The sequence below is a fragment of the Rhinoderma darwinii genome, chromosome 3 (assembly GCF_050947455.1).
Source record: "Rhinoderma darwinii isolate aRhiDar2 chromosome 3, aRhiDar2.hap1, whole genome shotgun sequence".
Taxonomy (NCBI): Eukaryota; Metazoa; Chordata; class Amphibia; order Anura; family Rhinodermatidae; genus Rhinoderma; species Rhinoderma darwinii.
Genome location: NC_134689.1, coordinates 362,787,642 through 362,804,449, shown reverse-complemented (window position 1 = coordinate 362,804,449; position 16,808 = coordinate 362,787,642). Strand labels below are relative to the sequence as shown.

The window sequence follows — 16,808 nt, the reverse complement described above, 5'->3', positions numbered from 1 at the left end:
AACCTTTAAAAATACCTCTTAATATATATTGGGACAAGTATCCAGTAAAGAAGCAAGTTGAGCACTTTTAATCTGGAACTAAAACATGCCAATGGCTTTTATTTAAGAAAGAGAAAAGGCAAACACCACAGATGGGACTCACCCTTAAAAACGGTATACCTCTTCCGTGTATCCCCTTCAATTATGTTTATAGATCATGGGCCATGAGTAAGTTTGCTATTCCACTGGAGGTCTAAATAAAGCACAAGAAGGCAAGAAAGGAGTGCTCCAGGTGAGGCTCGAACTCACAACCTCGGCATTGCTCAACAGTTACTGCTTTATAAGTACCGTGAACTGACCGATTGCGCCACTGGAGCTCTTACTGATGTCTGCACGCGTGTCAGTTTTCCACCGTGTGCTGACCGATTGCACCGCGGGATGAAGTGATTCCTCAAGCGTGTCTGTTTTCCATCAATTTTCAAAAACACGACAGCGTTTAAGATAGCGGTCAGTCAAGATACTGTGAGTAATAAGTCATTTACTTCTCTCTTATTAATATATAAAGAAGCATCAGTCCAGTGGATGAAGCCAGTTGAGCACTTTTAATCAGGAACTAAAACAGCAACAGCTTAACTTTAAGAAAGATGAAAGGTAAACACCCCAGATGGGACTTGAACCCACAATCCCTGGCCTAGGAGGCCAGTGCCTTATCCATTAGGCCACTGGGGCTGTAAACTTGCTCTGCGCCGTGGTTTTTTCTTTCCAAAGCAAGCAAACATTCACATGTGATGAGTGAGCGAGAAAGGTTTGTGTTGTACCGTTTGCTTTCCAAATCGGATAAAATCTTAACCGCATGCTTGATTTTTTAAGAAAAGACTAGGTTCCCTTGTATTGTCGTTCTAATTGCACACTAACAGGACATTTCTAATGCAGATGAAGGAAATCTTAATGGAGTGACAAAACCCTTTAAAAACTGAATACCTCTTAATATGTATTGGGACAAGTATCCAGTGAAGAACCTAGTCGAGCACTTTTAATCTTGAACTAAAACATGCTAATGGCTTTACTTTAAACCCTTGGTGACATCTCACATACAATTATGTTGCTGCTGCCAAGGGATTAGCGCATCGTCACATAACAGTACGTAACAGTGATGGAGCCGGCTCAGAAGCTGGGACAAGTACCCAGTGAAGAAGCCAGAAGAGCACTTATAATCTGGAACCATAACATGCCAATGGCTTTACTTTGAGACAGAGGAAAGGCAAACAATACAGATGGGCGTTAAAGCCACAATCCCTGGCTTAGGAGGCCAGTGCCTTATCCATTAGGCAACTGGGACTTGACTTTTTCTATAAGTGGTTGTTTTTCCAAAGCAATCAAACATTCACTTGTGACTGAGTGATCGAGAATGGTTTGTGTTCTACCGTTTGCTTTCTAGATCTGACAAAATCGTAACCACGTGCTTGCTTTTTGTAGACAAGGGAAAGAGGTTCCCTTGTCTTTTCATTATGATCACACACTTACAGGACTCTGCTAATAAAGATGAAGGAAAGCTTATTAGAGGGCCAAAACCTTTAAAAATACCTCTTAATATATATTGGGACAAGTATCCAGTAAAGAAGCAAGTTGAGCACTTTTAATCTGGAACTAAAACATGCCAATGGCTTTTATTTAAGAAAGAGAAAAGGCAAACACCACAGATGGGACTCACCCTTAAAAACGGTATACCTCTTCCATGTATCCCCTTCAATTATGTTTATAGATCATGGGCCATGAGTAAGTTTGCTATTCCACTGGAGGTCTAAATAAAGCACAAGAAGGCAAGAAAGGAGTGCTCCAGGTGAGGCTCGAACTCACAACCTCGGCATTGCTCAACAGTTACTGCTTTATAAGTACCGTGCGCTGACCGATTGCGCCACTGGAGCTCTTACTGATGTCTGCACGCGTGTCCGTTTTCCACCGTGTGCTGACCGATTGCACCGCGGGATGAAGTGATTCCTCAAGCGTGTCTGTTTTCCATCAATTTTCAAAAACACGACAGCGTTTAAGATAGCGGTCAGTCAAGATACTGTGAGTAATAAGTCATTTACTTCTCTCTTATTAATATATAAAGAAGCATCAGTCCAGTGGATGAAGCCAGTTGAGCACTTTTAATCAGGAACTAAAACAGCAACAGCTTAACTTTAAGAAAGAAGAAAGGTAAACACCCCAGATGGGACTTGAACCCACAATCCCTGGCTTAGGAGGCCAGTGCCTTATCCATTAGGCCACTGGGGCTGTAAACTTGCTCTGCGTCGTGGTTTTTTCTTTCCAAAGCAAGCAAACATTCACATGTGATGAGTGAGCGAGAAAGGTTTGTGTTGTACCGTTTGCTTTCCAAATCGGATAAAATCTTAACCGCATGCTTGTTTTTTTAAGAAAAGACTAGGTTCCCTTGTATTGTCGTTCTAATTGCACACTAACAGGACATTTCTAATGCAGATGAAGGAAATCTTAATGGAGTGACAAAACCCTTTAAAAACTGAATACCTCTTAATATGTATTGGGACAAGTATCCAGTGAAGAACCTAGTCGAGCACTTTTAATCTTGAACTAAAACATGCTAATGGCTTTACTTTAAACCCTTGGTGACATCTCACATACAATTATGTTGCTGCTGCCAAGGGATTAGCGCATCGTCACATAACAGTACGTAACAGTGATGGAGCCGGCCCAGAAGCTGGGACAAGTACCCAGTGAAGAAGCCAGAAGAGCACCTATAATCTGGAACCATAACATGCCAATGGCTTTACTTTGAGACAGAGGAAAGGCAAACAATACAGATGGGCGTTAAAGCCACAATCCCTGGCTTAGGAGGCCAGTGCCTTATCCATTAGGCAACTGGGACTTTACTTTTTCTATAAGTGGTTGTTTTTCCAAAGCAATCAAACATTCACTTGTGACTGAGTGATCGAGAATGGTTTGTGTTCTACCGTTTGCTTTCTAGATCTGACAAAATCTTAACCACGTGCTTGCTTTTTGTAGACAAGGGAAAGAGGGTCCCTTGTCTTTTCATTATGATCACACACTTACAGGACTCTGCTAATAAAGATGAAGGAAAGCTTATTAGAGGGCCAAAACCTTTAAAAATACCTCTTAATATATATTGGGACAAGTATCCAGTAAAGAAGCAAGTTGAGCACTTTTAATCTGGAACTAAAACATGCCAATGGCTTTTATTTAAGAAAGAGAAAAGGCAAACACCACAGATGGGACTCACCCTTAAAAACGGTATACCTCTTCCATGTATCCCCTTCAATTATGTTTATAGATCATGGGCCATGAGTAAGTTTGCTATTCCACTGGAGGTCTAAATAAAGCACAAGAAGGCAAGAAAGGAGTGCTCCAGGTGAGGCTCGAACTCACAACCTCGGCATTGCTCAACAGTTACTGCTTTATAAGTACCGTGCGCTGACCGATTGCGCCACTGGAGCTCTTACTGATGTCTGCACGCGTGTCCGTTTTCCACCGTGTGCTGACCGATTGCACCGCGGGATGAAGTGATTCCTCAAGCGTGTCTGTTTTCCATCAATTTTCAAAAACACGACAGCGTTTAAGATAGCGGTCAGTCAAGATACTGTGAGTAATAAGTCATTTACTTCTCTCTTATTAATATATAAAGAAGCATCAGTCCAGTGGATGAAGCCAGTTGAGCACTTTTAATCAGGAACTAAAACAGCAACAGCTTAACTTTAAGAAAGAAGAAAGGTAAACACCCCAGATGGGACTTGAACCCACAATCCCTGGCTTAGGAGGCCAGTGCCTTATCCATTAGGCCACTGGGGCTGTAAACTTGCTCTGCGCCGTGGTTTTTTCTTTCCAAAGCAAGCAAACATTCACATGTGATGAGTGAGCGAGAAAGGTTTGTGTTGTACCGTTTGCTTTCCAAATCGGATAAAATCTTAACCGCATGCTTGTTTTTTTAAGAAAAGACTAGGTTCCCTTGTATTGTCGTTCTAATTGCACACTAACAGGACATTTCTAATGCAGATGAAGGAAATCTTAATGGAGTGACAAAACCCTTTAAAAACTGAATACCTCTTAATATGTATTGGGACAAGTATCCAGTGAAGAACCTAGTCGAGCACTTTTAATCTTGAACTAAAACATGCTAATGGCTTTACTTTAAACCCTTGGTGACATCTCACATACAATTATGTTGCTGCTGCCAAGGGATTAGCGCATCGTCACATAACAGTACGTAACAGTGATGGAGCCGGCCCAGAAGCTGGGACAAGTACCCAGTGAAGAAGCCAGAAGAGCACCTATAATCTGGAACCATAACATGCCAATGGCTTTACTTTGAGACAGAGGAAAGGCAAACAATACAGATGGGCGTTAAAGCCACAATCCCTGGCTTAGGAGGCCAGTGCCTTATCCATTAGGCAACTGGGACTTTACTTTTTCTATAAGTGGTTGTTTTTCCAAAGCAATCAAACATTCACTTGTGACTGAGTGATCGAGAATGGTTTGTGTTCTACCGTTTGCTTTCTAGATCTGACAAAATCTTAACCACGTGCTTGCTTTTTGTAGACAAGGGAAAGAGGGTCCCTTGTCTTTTCATTATGATCACACACTTACAGGACTCTGCTAATAAAGATGAAGGAAAGCTTATTGGAGGGCCAAAACCTTTAAAAATACCTCTTAATATATATTGGGACAAGTATCCAGTAAAGAAGCAAGTTGAGCACTTTTAATCTGGAACTAAAACATGCCAATGGCTTTTATTTAAGAAAGAGAAAAGGCAAACACCACAGATGGGACTCACCCTTAAAAACGGTATACCTCTTCCATGTATCCCCTTCAATTATGTTTATAGATCATGGGCCATGAGTAAGTTTGCTATTCCACTGGAGGTCTAAATAAAGCACAAGAAGGCAAGAAAGGAGTGCTCCAGGTGAGGCTCGAACTCACAACCTCGGCATTGCTCAACAGTTACTGCTTTATAAGTACCGTGAACTGACCGATTGCGCCACTGGAGCTCTTACTGATGTCTGCACGCGTGTCAGTTTTCCACCGTGTGCTGACCGATTGCACCGCGGGATGAAGTGATTCCTCAAGCGTGTCTGTTTTCCATCAATTTTCAAAAACACGACAGCGTTTAAGATAGCGGTCAGTCAAGATACTGTGAGTAATAAGTCATTTACTTCTCTCTTATTAATATATAAAGAAGCATCAGTCCAGTGGATGAAGCCAGTTGAGCACTTTTAATCAGGAACTAAAACAGCAACAGCTTAACTTTAAGAAAGATGAAAGGTAAACACCCCAGATGGGACTTGAACCCACAATCCCTGGCCTAGGAGGCCAGTGCCTTATCCATTAGGCCACTGGGGCTGTAAACTTGCTCTGCGCCGTGGTTTTTTCTTTCCAAAGCAAGCAAACATTCACATGTGATGAGTGAGCGAGAAAGGTTTGTGTTGTACCGTTTGCTTTCCAAATCGGATAAAATCTTAACCGCATGCTTGATTTTTTAAGAAAAGACTAGGTTCCCTTGTATTGTCGTTCTAATTGCACACTAACAGGACATTTCTAATGCAGATGAAGGAAATCTTAATGGAGTGACAAAACCCTTTAAAAACTGAATACCTCTTAATATGTATTGGGACAAGTATCCAGTGAAGAACCTAGTCGAGCACTTTTAATCTTGAACTAAAACATGCTAATGGCTTTACTTTAAACCCTTGGTGACATCTCACATACAATTATGTTGCTGCTGCCAAGGGATTAGCGCATCGTCACATAACAGTACGTAACAGTGATGGAGCCGGCTCAGAAGCTGGGACAAGTACCCAGTGAAGAAGCCAGAAGAGCACTTATAATCTGGAACCATAACATGCCAATGGCTTTACTTTGAGACAGAGGAAAGGCAAACAATACAGATGGGCGTTAAAGCCACAATCCCTGGCTTAGGAGGCCAGTGCCTTATCCATTAGGCAACTGGGACTTGACTTTTTCTATAAGTGGTTGTTTTTCCAAAGCAATCAAACATTCACTTGTGACTGAGTGATCGAGAATGGTTTGTGTTCTACCGTTTGCTTTCTAGATCTGACAAAATCGTAACCACGTGCTTGCTTTTTGTAGACAAGGGAAAGAGGTTCCCTTGTCTTTTCATTATGATCACACACTTACAGGACTCTGCTAATAAAGATGAAGGAAAGCTTATTAGAGGGCCAAAACCTTTAAAAATACCTCTTAATATATATTGGGACAAGTATCCAGTAAAGAAGCAAGTTGAGCACTTTTAATCTGGAACTAAAACATGCCAATGGCTTTTATTTAAGAAAGAGAAAAGGCAAACACCACAGATGGGACTCACCCTTAAAAACGGTATACCTCTTCCATGTATCCCCTTCAATTATGTTTATAGATCATGGGCCATGAGTAAGTTTGCTATTCCACTGGAGGTCTAAATAAAGCACAAGAAGGCAAGAAAGGAGTGCTCCAGGTGAGGCTCGAACTCACAACCTCGGCATTGCTCAACAGTTACTGCTTTATAAGTACCGTGCGCTGACCGATTGCGCCACTGGAGCTCTTACTGATGTCTGCACGCGTGTCCGTTTTCCACCGTGTGCTGACCGATTGCACCGCGGGATGAAGTGATTCCTCAAGCGTGTCTGTTTTCCATCAATTTTCAAAAACACGACAGCGTTTAAGATAGCGGTCAGTCAAGATACTGTGAGTAATAAGTCATTTACTTCTCTCTTATTAATATATAAAGAAGCATCAGTCCAGTGGATGAAGCCAGTTGAGCACTTTTAATCAGGAACTAAAACAGCAACAGCTTAACTTTAAGAAAGAAGAAAGGTAAACACCCCAGATGGGACTTGAACCCACAATCCCTGGCTTAGGAGGCCAGTGCCTTATCCATTAGGCCACTGGGGCTGTAAACTTGCTCTGCGCCGTGGTTTTTTCTTTCCAAAGCAAGCAAACATTCACATGTGATGAGTGAGCGAGAAAGGTTTGTGTTGTACCGTTTGCTTTCCAAATCGGATAAAATCTTAACCGCATGCTTGTTTTTTTAAGAAAAGACTAGGTTCCCTTGTATTGTCGTTCTAATTGCACACTAACAGGACATTTCTAATGCAGATGAAGGAAATCTTAATGGAGTGACAAAACCCTTTAAAAACTGAATACCTCTTAATATGTATTGGGACAAGTATCCAGTGAAGAACCTAGTCGAGCACTTTTAATCTTGAACTAAAACATGCTAATGGCTTTACTTTAAACCCTTGGTGACATCTCACATACAATTATGTTGCTGCTGCCAAGGGATTAGCGCATCGTCACATAACAGTACGTAACAGTGATGGAGCCGGCCCAGAAGCTGGGACAAGTACCCAGTGAAGAAGCCAGAAGAGCACTTATAATCTGGAACCATAACATGCCAATGGCTTTACTTTGAGACAGAGGAAAGGCAAACAATACAGATGGGCGTTAAAGCCACAATCCCTGGCTTAGGAGGCCAGTGCCTTATCCATTAGGCAACTGGGACTTGACTTTTTCTATAAGTGGTTGTTTTTCCAAAGCAATCAAACATTCACTTGTGACTGAGTGATCGAGAATGGTTTGTGTTCTACCGTTTGCTTTCTAGATCTGACAAAATCTTAACCACGTGCTTGCTTTTTGTAGACAAGGGAAAGAGGGTCCCTTGTCTTTTCATTATGATCACACACTTACAGGACTCTGCTAATAAAGATGAAGGAAAGCTTATTGGAGGGCCAAAACCTTTAAAAATACCTCTTAATATATATTGGGACAAGTATCCAGTAAAGAAGCAAGTTGAGCACTTTTAATCTGGAACTAAAACATGCCAATGGCTTTTATTTAAGAAAGAGAAAAGGCAAACACCACAGATGGGACTCACCCTTAAAAACGGTATACCTCTTCCATGTATCCCCTTCAATTATGTTTATAGATCATGGGCCATGAGTAAGTTTGCTATTCCACTGGAGGTCTAAATAAAGCACAAGAAGGCAAGAAAGGAGTGCTCCAGGTGAGGCTCGAACGCACAACCTCGGCATTGCTCAACAGTTACTGCTTTATAAGTACCGTGCGCTGACCGATTGCGCCACTGCAGCTCTTACTGATGTCTGCACGCGTGTCCGTTTTCCACCGTGTGCTGACCGATTGCACCGCGGGATGAAGTGATTCCTCAAGCGTGTCTGTTTTCCATCAATTTTCAAAAACACGACAGCGTTTAAGATAGCGGTCAGTCAAGATACTGTGAGTAATAAGTCATTTACTTCTCTCTGATTAATATATAAAGAAGCATCAGTCCAGTGGATGAAGCCAGTTGAGCACTTTTAATCAGGAACTAAAACAGCAACAGCTTAACTTTAAGAAAGATGAAAGGTAAACACCCCAGATGGGACTTGAACCCACAATCCCTGGCCTAGGAGGCCAGTGCCTTATCCATTAGGCCACTGGGGCTGTAAACTTCCTCTGCGCCGTGGTTTTTTCTTTCCAAAGCAAGCAAACATTCACATGTGATGAGTGAGCGAGAAAGGTTTGTGTTGTACCGTTTGCTTTCCAAATCGGATAAAATCTTAACCGCATGCTTGATTTTTTAAGAAAAGACTAGGTTCCCTTGTATTGTCGTTCTAATTGCACACTAACAGGACATTTCTAATGCAGATGAAGGAAATCTTAATGGAGTGACAAAACCCTTTAAAAACTGAATACCTCTTAATATGTATTGGGACAAGTATCCAGTGAAGAACCTAGTCGAGCACTTTTAATCTTGAACTAAAACATGCTAATGGCTTTACTTTAAACCCTTGGTGACATCTCACATACAATTATGTTGCTGCTGCCAAGGGATTAGCGCATCGTCACATAACAGTACGTAACAGTGATGGAGCCGGCTCAGAAGCTGGGACAAGTACCCAGTGAAGAAGCCAGAAGAGCACTTATAATCTGGAACCATAACATGCCAATGGCTTTACTTTGAGACAGAGGAAAGGCAAACAATACAGATGGGCGTTAAAGCCACAATCCCTGGCTTAGGAGGCCAGTGCCTTATCCATTAGGCAACTGGGACTTGACTTTTTCTATAAGTGGTTGTTTTTCCAAAGCAATCAAACATTCACTTGTGACTGAGTGATCGAGAATGGTTTGTGTTCTACCGTTTGCTTTCTAGATCTGACAAAATCTTAACTACGTGCTTGCTTTTTGTAGACAAAGGAAAGAGGGTCCCTTGTCTTTTCATTATGATCACACACTTACAGGACTCTGCTAATAAAGATGAAGGAAAGCTTATTGGAGGGCCAAAACCTTTAAAAATACCTCTTAATATATATTGGGACAAGTATCCAGTAAAGAAGCAAGTTGAGCACTTTTAATCTGGAACTAAAACATGCCAATGGCTTTTATTTAAGAAAGAGAAAAGGCAAACACCACAGATGGGACTCACCCTTAAAAACGGTATACCTCTTCCATGTATCCCCTTCAATTATGTTTATAGATCATGGGCCATGAGTAAGTTTGCTATTCCACTGGAGGTCTAAATAAAGCACAAGAAGGCAAGAAAGTAGTGCTCCAGGTGAGGCTCGAACTCACAACCTCGGCATTGCTCAACAGTTACTGCTTTATAAGTACCTTGCGCTGACCGATTGCGCCACTGGAGCTCTTACTGATGTCTGCACGCGTGTCCGTTTTCCACCGTGTGCTGACCGATTGCACCGCGGGATGAAGTGATTCCTCAAGCGTGTCTGTTTTCCATCAATTTTCAAAAACACGACAGCGTTTAAGATAGCGGTCAGTCAAGATACTGTGAGTAATAAGTCATTTACTTCTCTCTGATTAATATATAAAGAAGCATCAGTCCAGTGGATGAAGCCAGTTGAGCACTTTTAATCAGGAACTAAAACAGCAACAGCTTAACTTTAAGAAAGATGAAAGGTAAACACCCCAGATGGGACTTGAACCCACAATCCCTGGCCTAGGAGGCCAGTGCCTTATCCATTAGGCCACTGGGGCTGTAAACTTCCTCTGCGCCGTGGTTTTTTCTTTCCAAAGCAAGCAAACATTCACATGTGATGAGTGAGCGAGAAAGGTTTGTGTTGTACCGTTTGCTTTCCAAATCGGATAAAATCTTAACCGCATGCTTGATTTTTTAAGAAAAGACTAGGTTCCCTTGTATTGTCGTTCTAATTGCACACTAACAGGACATTTCTAATGCAGATGAAGGAAATCTTAATGGAGTGACAAAACCCTTTAAAAACTGAATACCTCTTAATATGTATTGGGACAAGTATCCAGTGAAGAACCTAGTCGAGCACTTTTAATCTTGAACTAAAACATGCTAATGGCTTTACTTTAAACCCTTGGTGACATCTCACATACAATTATGTTGCTGCTGCCAAGGGATTAGCGCATCGTCACATAACAGTACGTAACAGTGATGGAGCCGGCTCAGAAGCTGGGACAAGTACCCAGTGAAGAAGCCAGAAGAGCACTTATAATCTGGAACCATAACATGCCAATGGCTTTACTTTGAGACAGAGGAAAGGCAAACAATACAGATGGGCGTTAAAGCCACAATCCCTGGCTTAGGAGGCCAGTGCCTTATCCATTAGGCAACTGGGACTTGACTTTTTCTATAAGTGGTTGTTTTTCCAAAGCAATCAAACATTCACTTGTGACTGAGTGATCGAGAATGGTTTGTGTTCTACCGTTTGCTTTCTAGATCTGACAAAATCTTAACCACGTGCTTGCTTTTTGTAGACAAAGGAAAGAGGGTCCCTTGTCTTTTCATTATGATCACACACTTACAGGACTCTGCTAATAAAGATGAAGGAAAGCTTATTGGAGGGCCAAAACCTTTAAAAATACCTCTTAATATATATTGGGACAAGTATCCAGTAAAGAAGCAAGTTGAGCACTTTTAATCTGGAACTAAAACATGCCAATGGCTTTTATTTAAGAAAGAGAAAAGGCAAACACCACAGATGGGACTCACCCTTAAAAACGGTATACCTCTTCCATGTATCCCCTTCAATTATGTTTATAGATCATGGGCCATGAGTAAGTTTGCTATTCCACTGGAGGTCTAAATAAAGCACAAGAAGGCAAGAAAGGAGTGCTCCAGGTGAGGCTCGAACTCACAACCTCGGCATTGCTCAACAGTTACTGCTTTATAAGTACCGTGCGCTGACCGATTGCGCCACTGGAGCTCTTACTGATGTCTGCACGCGTGTCCGTTTTCCACCGTGTGCTGACCGATTGCACCGCGGGATGAAGTGATTCCTCAAGCGTGTCTGTTTTCCATCAATTTTCAAAAACACGACAGCGTTTAAGATAGCGGTCAGTCAAGATACTGTGAGTAATAAGTCATTTACTTCTCTCTGATTAATATATAAAGAAGCATCAGTCCAGTGGATGAAGCCAGTTGAGCACTTTTAATCAGGAACTAAAACAGCAACAGCTTAACTTTAAGAAAGATGAAAGATAAACACCCCAGATGGGACTTGAACCCACAATCCCTGGCCTAGGAGGCCAGTGCCTTATCCATTAGGCCACTGGGGCTGTAAACTTGCTCTGCGCCGTGGTTTTTTCTTTCCAAAGCAAGCAAACATTCACATGTGATGAGTGAGCGAGAAAGGTTTGTGTTGTACCGTTTGCTTTCCAAATCGGATAAAATCTTAACCGCATGCTTGATTTTTTAAGAAAAGACTAGGTTCCCTTGTATTGTCGTTCTAATTGCACACTAACAGGACATTTCTAATGCAGATGAAGGAAATCTTAATGGAGTGACAAAACCCTTTAAAAACTGAATACCTCTTAATATGTATTGGGACAAGTATCCAGTGAAGAACCTAGTCGAGCACTTTTAATCTTGAACTAAAACATGCTAATGGCTTTACTTTAAACCCTTGGTGACATCTCACATACAATTATGTTGCTGCTGCCAAGGGATTAGCGCATCGTCACATAACAGTACGTAACAGTGATGGAGCCGGCTCAGAAGCTGGGACAAGTACCCAGTGAAGAAGCCAGAAGAGCACTTATAATCTGGAACCATAACATGCCAATGGCTTTACTTTGAGACAGAGGAAAGGCAAACAATACAGATGGGCGTTAAAGCCACAATCCCTGGCTTAGGAGGCCAGTGCCTTATCCATTAGGCAACTGGGACTTGACTTTTTCTATAAGTGGTTGTTTTTCCAAAGCAATCAAACATTCACTTGTGACTGAGTGATCAAGAATGGTTTGTGTTCTACCGTTTGCTTTCTAGATCTGACAAAATCTTAACCACGTGCTTGCTTTTTGTAGACAAGGGAAAGAGGGTCCCTTGTCTTTTCATTATGATCACACACTTACAGGACTCTGCTAATAAAGATGAAGGAACGCTTATTGGAGGGCCAAAACCTTTAAAAATACCTCTTAATATATATTGGGACAAGTATCCAGTAAAGAAGCAAGTTGAGCACTTTTAATCTGGAACTAAAACATGCCAATGGCTTTTATTTAAGAAAGAGAAAAGGCAAACACCACAGATGGGACTCACCCTTAAAAACGGTATACCTCTTCCATGTATCCCCTTCAATTATGTTTATAGATCATGGGCCATGAGTAAGTTTGCTATTCCACTGGAGGTCTAAATAAAGCACAAGAAGGCAAGAAAGGAGTGCTCCAGGTGAGGCTCGAACTCATAACCTCGGCATTGCTCAACAGTTACTGCTTTATAAGTACCGTGCGCTGACCGATTGCGCCACTGGAGCTCTTACTGATGTCTGCACGCGTGTCAGTTTTCCACCGTGTGCTGACCGATTGCACCGCGGGATGAAGTGATTCCTCAAGCGTGTCTGTTTTCCATCAATTTTCAAAAACACGACAGCGTTTAAGATAGCGGTCAGTCAAGATACTGTGAGTAATAAGTCATTTACTTCTCTCTGATTAATATATAAAGAAGCATCAGTCCAGTGGATGAAGCCAGTTGAGCACTTTTAATCAGGAACTAAAACAGCAACAGCTTAACTTTAAGAAAGATGAAAGATAAACACCCCAGATGGGACTTGAACCCACAATCCCTGGCCTAGGAGGCCAGTGCCTTATCCATTAGGCCACTGGGGCTGTAAACTTGCTCTGCGCCGTGGTTTTTTCTTTCCAAAGCAAGCAAACATTCACATGTGATGAGTGAGCGAGAAAGGTTTGTGTTGTACCGTTTGCTTTCCAAATCGGATAAAATCTTAACCGCATGCTTGATTTTTTAAGAAAAGACTAGGTTCCCTTGTATTGTCGTTCTAATTGCACACTAACAGGACATTTCTAATGCAGATGAAGGAAATCTTAATGGAGTGACAAAACCCTTTAAAAACTGAATACCTCTTAATATGTATTGGGACAAGTATCCAGTGAAGAACCTAGTCGAGCACTTTTAATCTTGAACTAAAACATGCTAATGGCTTTACTTTAAACCCTTGGTGACATCTCACATACAATTATGTTGCTGCTGCCAAGGGATTAGCGCATCGTCACATAACAGTACGTAACAGTGATGGAGCCGGCTCAGAAGCTGGGACAAGTACCCAGTGAAGATGCCAGAAGAGCACTTATAATCTGGAACCATAACATGCCAATGGCTTTACTTTGAGACAGAGGAAAGGCAAACAATACAGATGGGCGTTAAAGCCACAATCCCTGGCTTAGGAGGCCAGTGCCTTATCCATTAGGCAACTGGGACTTGACTTTTTCTATAAGTGGTTGTTTTTCCAAAGCAATCAAACATTCACTTGTGACTGAGTGATCGAGAATGGTTTGTGTTCTACCGTTTGCTTTCTAGATCTGACAAAATCTTAACCACGTGCTTGCTTTTTGTAGACAAGGGAAAGAGGGTCCCTTGTCTTTTCATTATGATCACACACTTACAGGACTCTGCTAATAAAGATGAAGGAAAGCTTATTGGAGGGCCAAAACCTTTAATAATACCTCTTAATATATATTGGGACAAGTATCCAGTAAAGAAGCAAGTTGAGCACTTTTAATCTGGAACTAAAACATGCCAATGGCTTTTATTTAAGAAAGAGAAAAGGCAAACACCACAGATGGGACTCACCCTTAAAAACGGTATACCTCTTCCATGTATCCCCTTCAATTATGTTTATAGATCATGGGCCATGAGTAAGTTTGCTATTCCACTGGAGGTCTAAATAAAGCACAAGAAGGCAAGAAAGGAGTGCTCCAGGTGAGGCTCGAACTCACAACCTCGGCATTGCTCAACAGTTACTGCTTTATAAGTACCGTGCGCTGACCGATTGCGCCACTGGAGCTCTTACTGATGTCTGCACGCGTGTCCGTTTTCCACCGTGTGCTGACCGATTGCACCGCGGGATGAAGTGATTCCTCAAGCGTGTCTGTTTTCCATCAATTTTCAAAAACACGACAGCGTTTAAGATAGCGGTCAGTCAAGATACTGTGAGTAATAAGTCATTTACTTCTCTCTGATTAATATATAAAGAAGCATCAGTCCAGTGGATGAAGCCAGTTGAGCACTTTTAATCAGGAACTAAAACAGCAACAGCTTAACTTTAAGAAAGATGAAAGGTAAACACCCCAGATGGGACTTGAACCCACAACCCCTGGCCTAGAAGGCCAGTGCCTTATCCATTAGGCCACTGGGGCTGTAAACTTGCTCTGCGCCGTGGTTTTTTCTTTCCAAAGCAAGCAAACATTCACATGTGATGAGTGAGCGAGAAAGGTTTGTGTTGTACCGTTTGCTTTCCAAATCGGATAAAATCTTAACCGCATGCTTGATTTTTTAAGAAAAGACTAGGTTCCCTTGTATTGTCGTTCTAATTGCACACTAACAGGAAATTTCTAATGCAGATGAAGGAAATCTTAATGGAGTGACAAAACCCTTTAAAAACTGAATACCTCTTAATATGTATTGGGACAAGTATCCAGTGAAGAACCTAGTCGAGCACTTTTAATCTTGAACTAAAACATGCTAATGGCTTTACTTTAAACCCTTGGTGACATCTCACATACAATTATGTTGCTGCTGCCAAGGGATTAGCGCATCGTCACATAACAGTACGTAACAGTGATGGAGCCGGCTCAGAAGCTGGGACAAGTACCCAGTGAAGAAGCCAGAAGAGCACTTATAATCTGGAACCATAACATGCCAATGGCTTTACTTTGAGACAGAGGAAAGGCAAACAATACAGATGGGCGTTAAAGCCACAATCCCTGGCTTAGGAGGCCAGTGCCTTATCCATTAGGCAACTGGGACTTGACTTTTTCTATAAGTGGTTGTTTTTCCAAAGCAATCAAACATTCACTTGTGACTGAGTGATCGAGAATGGTTTGTGTTCTACCGTTTGCTTTCTAGATCTGACAAAATCGTAACCACGTGCTTGCTTTTTGTAGACAAGGGAAAGAGGTTCCCTTGTCTTTTCATTATGATCACACACTTACAGGACTCTGCTAATAAAGATGAAGGAAAGCTTATTAGAGGGCCAAAACCTTTAAAAATACCTCTTAATATATATTGGGACAAGTATCCAGTAAAGAAGCAAGTTGAGCACTTTTAATCTGGAACTAAAACATGCCAATGGCTTTTATTTAAGAAAGAGAAAAGGCAAACACCACAGATGGGACTCACCCTTAAAAACGGTATACCTCTTCCATGTATCCCCTTCAATTATGTTTATAGATCATGGGCCATGAGTAAGTTTGCTATTCCACTGGAGGTCTAAATAAAGCACAAGAAGGCAAGAAAGGAGTGCTCCAGGTGAGGCTCGAACTCACAACCTCGGCATTGCTCAACAGTTACTGCTTTATAAGTACCGTGCGCTGACCGATTGCGCCACTGGAGCTCTTACTGATGTCTGCACGCGTGTCCGTTTTCCACCGTGTGCTGACCGATTGCACCGCGGGATGAAGTGATTCCTCAAGCGTGTCTGTTTTCCATCAATTTTCAAAAACACGACAGCGTTTAAGATAGCGGTCAGTCAAGATACTGTGAGTAATAAGTCATTTACTTCTCTCTTATTAATATATAAAGAAGCATCAGTCCAGTGGATGAAGCCAGTTGAGCACTTTTAATCAGGAACTAAAACAGCAACAGCTTAACTTTAAGAAAGAAGAAAGGTAAACACCCCAGATGGGACTTGAACCCACAATCCCTGGCTTAGGAGGCCAGTGCCTTATCCATTAGGCCACTGGGGCTGTAAACTTGCTCTGCGCCGTGGTTTTTTCTTTCCAAAGCAAGCAAACATTCACATGTGATGAGTGAGCGAGAAAGGTTTGTGTTGTACCGTTTGCTTTCCAAATCGGATAAAATCTTAACCGCATGCTTGTTTTTTTAAGAAAAGACTAGGTTCCCTTGTATTGTCGTTCTAATTGCACACTAACAGGACATTTCTAATGCAGATGAAGGAAATCTTAATGGAGTGACAAAACCCTTTAAAAACTGAATACCTCTTAATATGTATTGGGACAAGTATCCAGTGAAGAACCTAGTCGAGCACTTTTAATCTTGAACTAAAACATGCTAATGGCTTTACTTTAAACCCTTGGTGACATCTCACATACAATTATGTTGCTGCTGCCAAGGGATTAGCGCATCGTCACATAACAGTACGTAACAGTGATGGAGCCGGCCCAGAAGCTGGGACAAGTACCCAGTGAAGAAGCCAGAAGAGCACTTATAATCTGGAACCATAACATGCCAATGGCTTTACTTTGAGACAGAGGAAAGGCAAACAATACAGATGGGCGTTAAAGCCACAATCCCTGGCTTAGGAGGCCAGTGCCTTATCCATTAGGCAACTGGGACTTTACTTTTT

The 16,808-nt window shown here is 41.8% G+C and overlaps 22 non-coding genes across 22 annotated transcripts; all 22 read right to left on the bottom strand.

The window, feature by feature from the left end:
• Window positions 1-263: 263 nt before the first annotated feature.
• Window positions 264-356, bottom strand: TRNAI-UAU (transfer RNA isoleucine (anticodon UAU)). The gene is given in 2 exon segments: window positions 264-299; window positions 319-356. It is a non-coding gene; the product is annotated as a tRNA-Ile (tRNA).
• A 279-nt stretch (window positions 357-635) lies between these two features.
• TRNAR-CCU (transfer RNA arginine (anticodon CCU)) lies at window positions 636-708 on the bottom strand. Its single transcript has one exon. It is a non-coding gene; the product is annotated as a tRNA-Arg (tRNA).
• A 1,103-nt stretch (window positions 709-1,811) lies between these two features.
• On the bottom strand, window positions 1,812-1,904 carry TRNAI-UAU (transfer RNA isoleucine (anticodon UAU)). The gene is given in 2 exon segments: window positions 1,812-1,847; window positions 1,867-1,904. It is a non-coding gene; the product is annotated as a tRNA-Ile (tRNA).
• Window positions 1,905-2,183: 279 nt separating this feature from the next.
• Window positions 2,184-2,256, bottom strand: TRNAR-CCU (transfer RNA arginine (anticodon CCU)). Its single transcript has one exon. It is a non-coding gene; the product is annotated as a tRNA-Arg (tRNA).
• Window positions 2,257-3,359: 1,103 nt separating this feature from the next.
• On the bottom strand, window positions 3,360-3,452 carry TRNAI-UAU (transfer RNA isoleucine (anticodon UAU)). Its single transcript is given in 2 exon segments — window positions 3,360-3,395; window positions 3,415-3,452. It is a non-coding gene; the product is annotated as a tRNA-Ile (tRNA).
• A 279-nt stretch (window positions 3,453-3,731) lies between these two features.
• Window positions 3,732-3,804, bottom strand: TRNAR-CCU (transfer RNA arginine (anticodon CCU)). The gene has a single exon. It is a non-coding gene; the product is annotated as a tRNA-Arg (tRNA).
• Window positions 3,805-4,907: 1,103 nt separating this feature from the next.
• TRNAI-UAU (transfer RNA isoleucine (anticodon UAU)) lies at window positions 4,908-5,000 on the bottom strand. The gene is given in 2 exon segments: window positions 4,908-4,943; window positions 4,963-5,000. It is a non-coding gene; the product is annotated as a tRNA-Ile (tRNA).
• Window positions 5,001-5,279: 279 nt separating this feature from the next.
• On the bottom strand, window positions 5,280-5,352 carry TRNAR-CCU (transfer RNA arginine (anticodon CCU)). Its single transcript has one exon. It is a non-coding gene; the product is annotated as a tRNA-Arg (tRNA).
• A 1,103-nt stretch (window positions 5,353-6,455) lies between these two features.
• TRNAI-UAU (transfer RNA isoleucine (anticodon UAU)) lies at window positions 6,456-6,548 on the bottom strand. Its single transcript is given in 2 exon segments — window positions 6,456-6,491; window positions 6,511-6,548. It is a non-coding gene; the product is annotated as a tRNA-Ile (tRNA).
• Window positions 6,549-6,827: 279 nt separating this feature from the next.
• TRNAR-CCU (transfer RNA arginine (anticodon CCU)) lies at window positions 6,828-6,900 on the bottom strand. Its single transcript has one exon. It is a non-coding gene; the product is annotated as a tRNA-Arg (tRNA).
• Window positions 6,901-8,003: 1,103 nt separating this feature from the next.
• TRNAI-UAU (transfer RNA isoleucine (anticodon UAU)) lies at window positions 8,004-8,096 on the bottom strand. The gene is given in 2 exon segments: window positions 8,004-8,039; window positions 8,059-8,096. It is a non-coding gene; the product is annotated as a tRNA-Ile (tRNA).
• A 279-nt stretch (window positions 8,097-8,375) lies between these two features.
• TRNAR-CCU (transfer RNA arginine (anticodon CCU)) lies at window positions 8,376-8,448 on the bottom strand. Its single transcript has one exon. It is a non-coding gene; the product is annotated as a tRNA-Arg (tRNA).
• Window positions 8,449-9,551: 1,103 nt separating this feature from the next.
• On the bottom strand, window positions 9,552-9,644 carry TRNAI-UAU (transfer RNA isoleucine (anticodon UAU)). Its single transcript is given in 2 exon segments — window positions 9,552-9,587; window positions 9,607-9,644. It is a non-coding gene; the product is annotated as a tRNA-Ile (tRNA).
• Window positions 9,645-9,923: 279 nt separating this feature from the next.
• TRNAR-CCU (transfer RNA arginine (anticodon CCU)) lies at window positions 9,924-9,996 on the bottom strand. Its single transcript has one exon. It is a non-coding gene; the product is annotated as a tRNA-Arg (tRNA).
• Window positions 9,997-11,099: 1,103 nt separating this feature from the next.
• TRNAI-UAU (transfer RNA isoleucine (anticodon UAU)) lies at window positions 11,100-11,192 on the bottom strand. Its single transcript is given in 2 exon segments — window positions 11,100-11,135; window positions 11,155-11,192. It is a non-coding gene; the product is annotated as a tRNA-Ile (tRNA).
• A 279-nt stretch (window positions 11,193-11,471) lies between these two features.
• Window positions 11,472-11,544, bottom strand: TRNAR-CCU (transfer RNA arginine (anticodon CCU)). The gene has a single exon. It is a non-coding gene; the product is annotated as a tRNA-Arg (tRNA).
• Window positions 11,545-12,647: 1,103 nt separating this feature from the next.
• Window positions 12,648-12,740, bottom strand: TRNAI-UAU (transfer RNA isoleucine (anticodon UAU)). The gene is given in 2 exon segments: window positions 12,648-12,683; window positions 12,703-12,740. It is a non-coding gene; the product is annotated as a tRNA-Ile (tRNA).
• Window positions 12,741-13,019: 279 nt separating this feature from the next.
• Window positions 13,020-13,092, bottom strand: TRNAR-CCU (transfer RNA arginine (anticodon CCU)). The gene has a single exon. It is a non-coding gene; the product is annotated as a tRNA-Arg (tRNA).
• A 1,103-nt stretch (window positions 13,093-14,195) lies between these two features.
• TRNAI-UAU (transfer RNA isoleucine (anticodon UAU)) lies at window positions 14,196-14,288 on the bottom strand. The gene is given in 2 exon segments: window positions 14,196-14,231; window positions 14,251-14,288. It is a non-coding gene; the product is annotated as a tRNA-Ile (tRNA).
• A 279-nt stretch (window positions 14,289-14,567) lies between these two features.
• TRNAR-UCU (transfer RNA arginine (anticodon UCU)) lies at window positions 14,568-14,640 on the bottom strand. Its single transcript has one exon. It is a non-coding gene; the product is annotated as a tRNA-Arg (tRNA).
• A 1,103-nt stretch (window positions 14,641-15,743) lies between these two features.
• Window positions 15,744-15,836, bottom strand: TRNAI-UAU (transfer RNA isoleucine (anticodon UAU)). The gene is given in 2 exon segments: window positions 15,744-15,779; window positions 15,799-15,836. It is a non-coding gene; the product is annotated as a tRNA-Ile (tRNA).
• A 279-nt stretch (window positions 15,837-16,115) lies between these two features.
• Window positions 16,116-16,188, bottom strand: TRNAR-CCU (transfer RNA arginine (anticodon CCU)). Its single transcript has one exon. It is a non-coding gene; the product is annotated as a tRNA-Arg (tRNA).
• Between the last annotated feature and the right edge of the window lie 620 nt (window positions 16,189-16,808).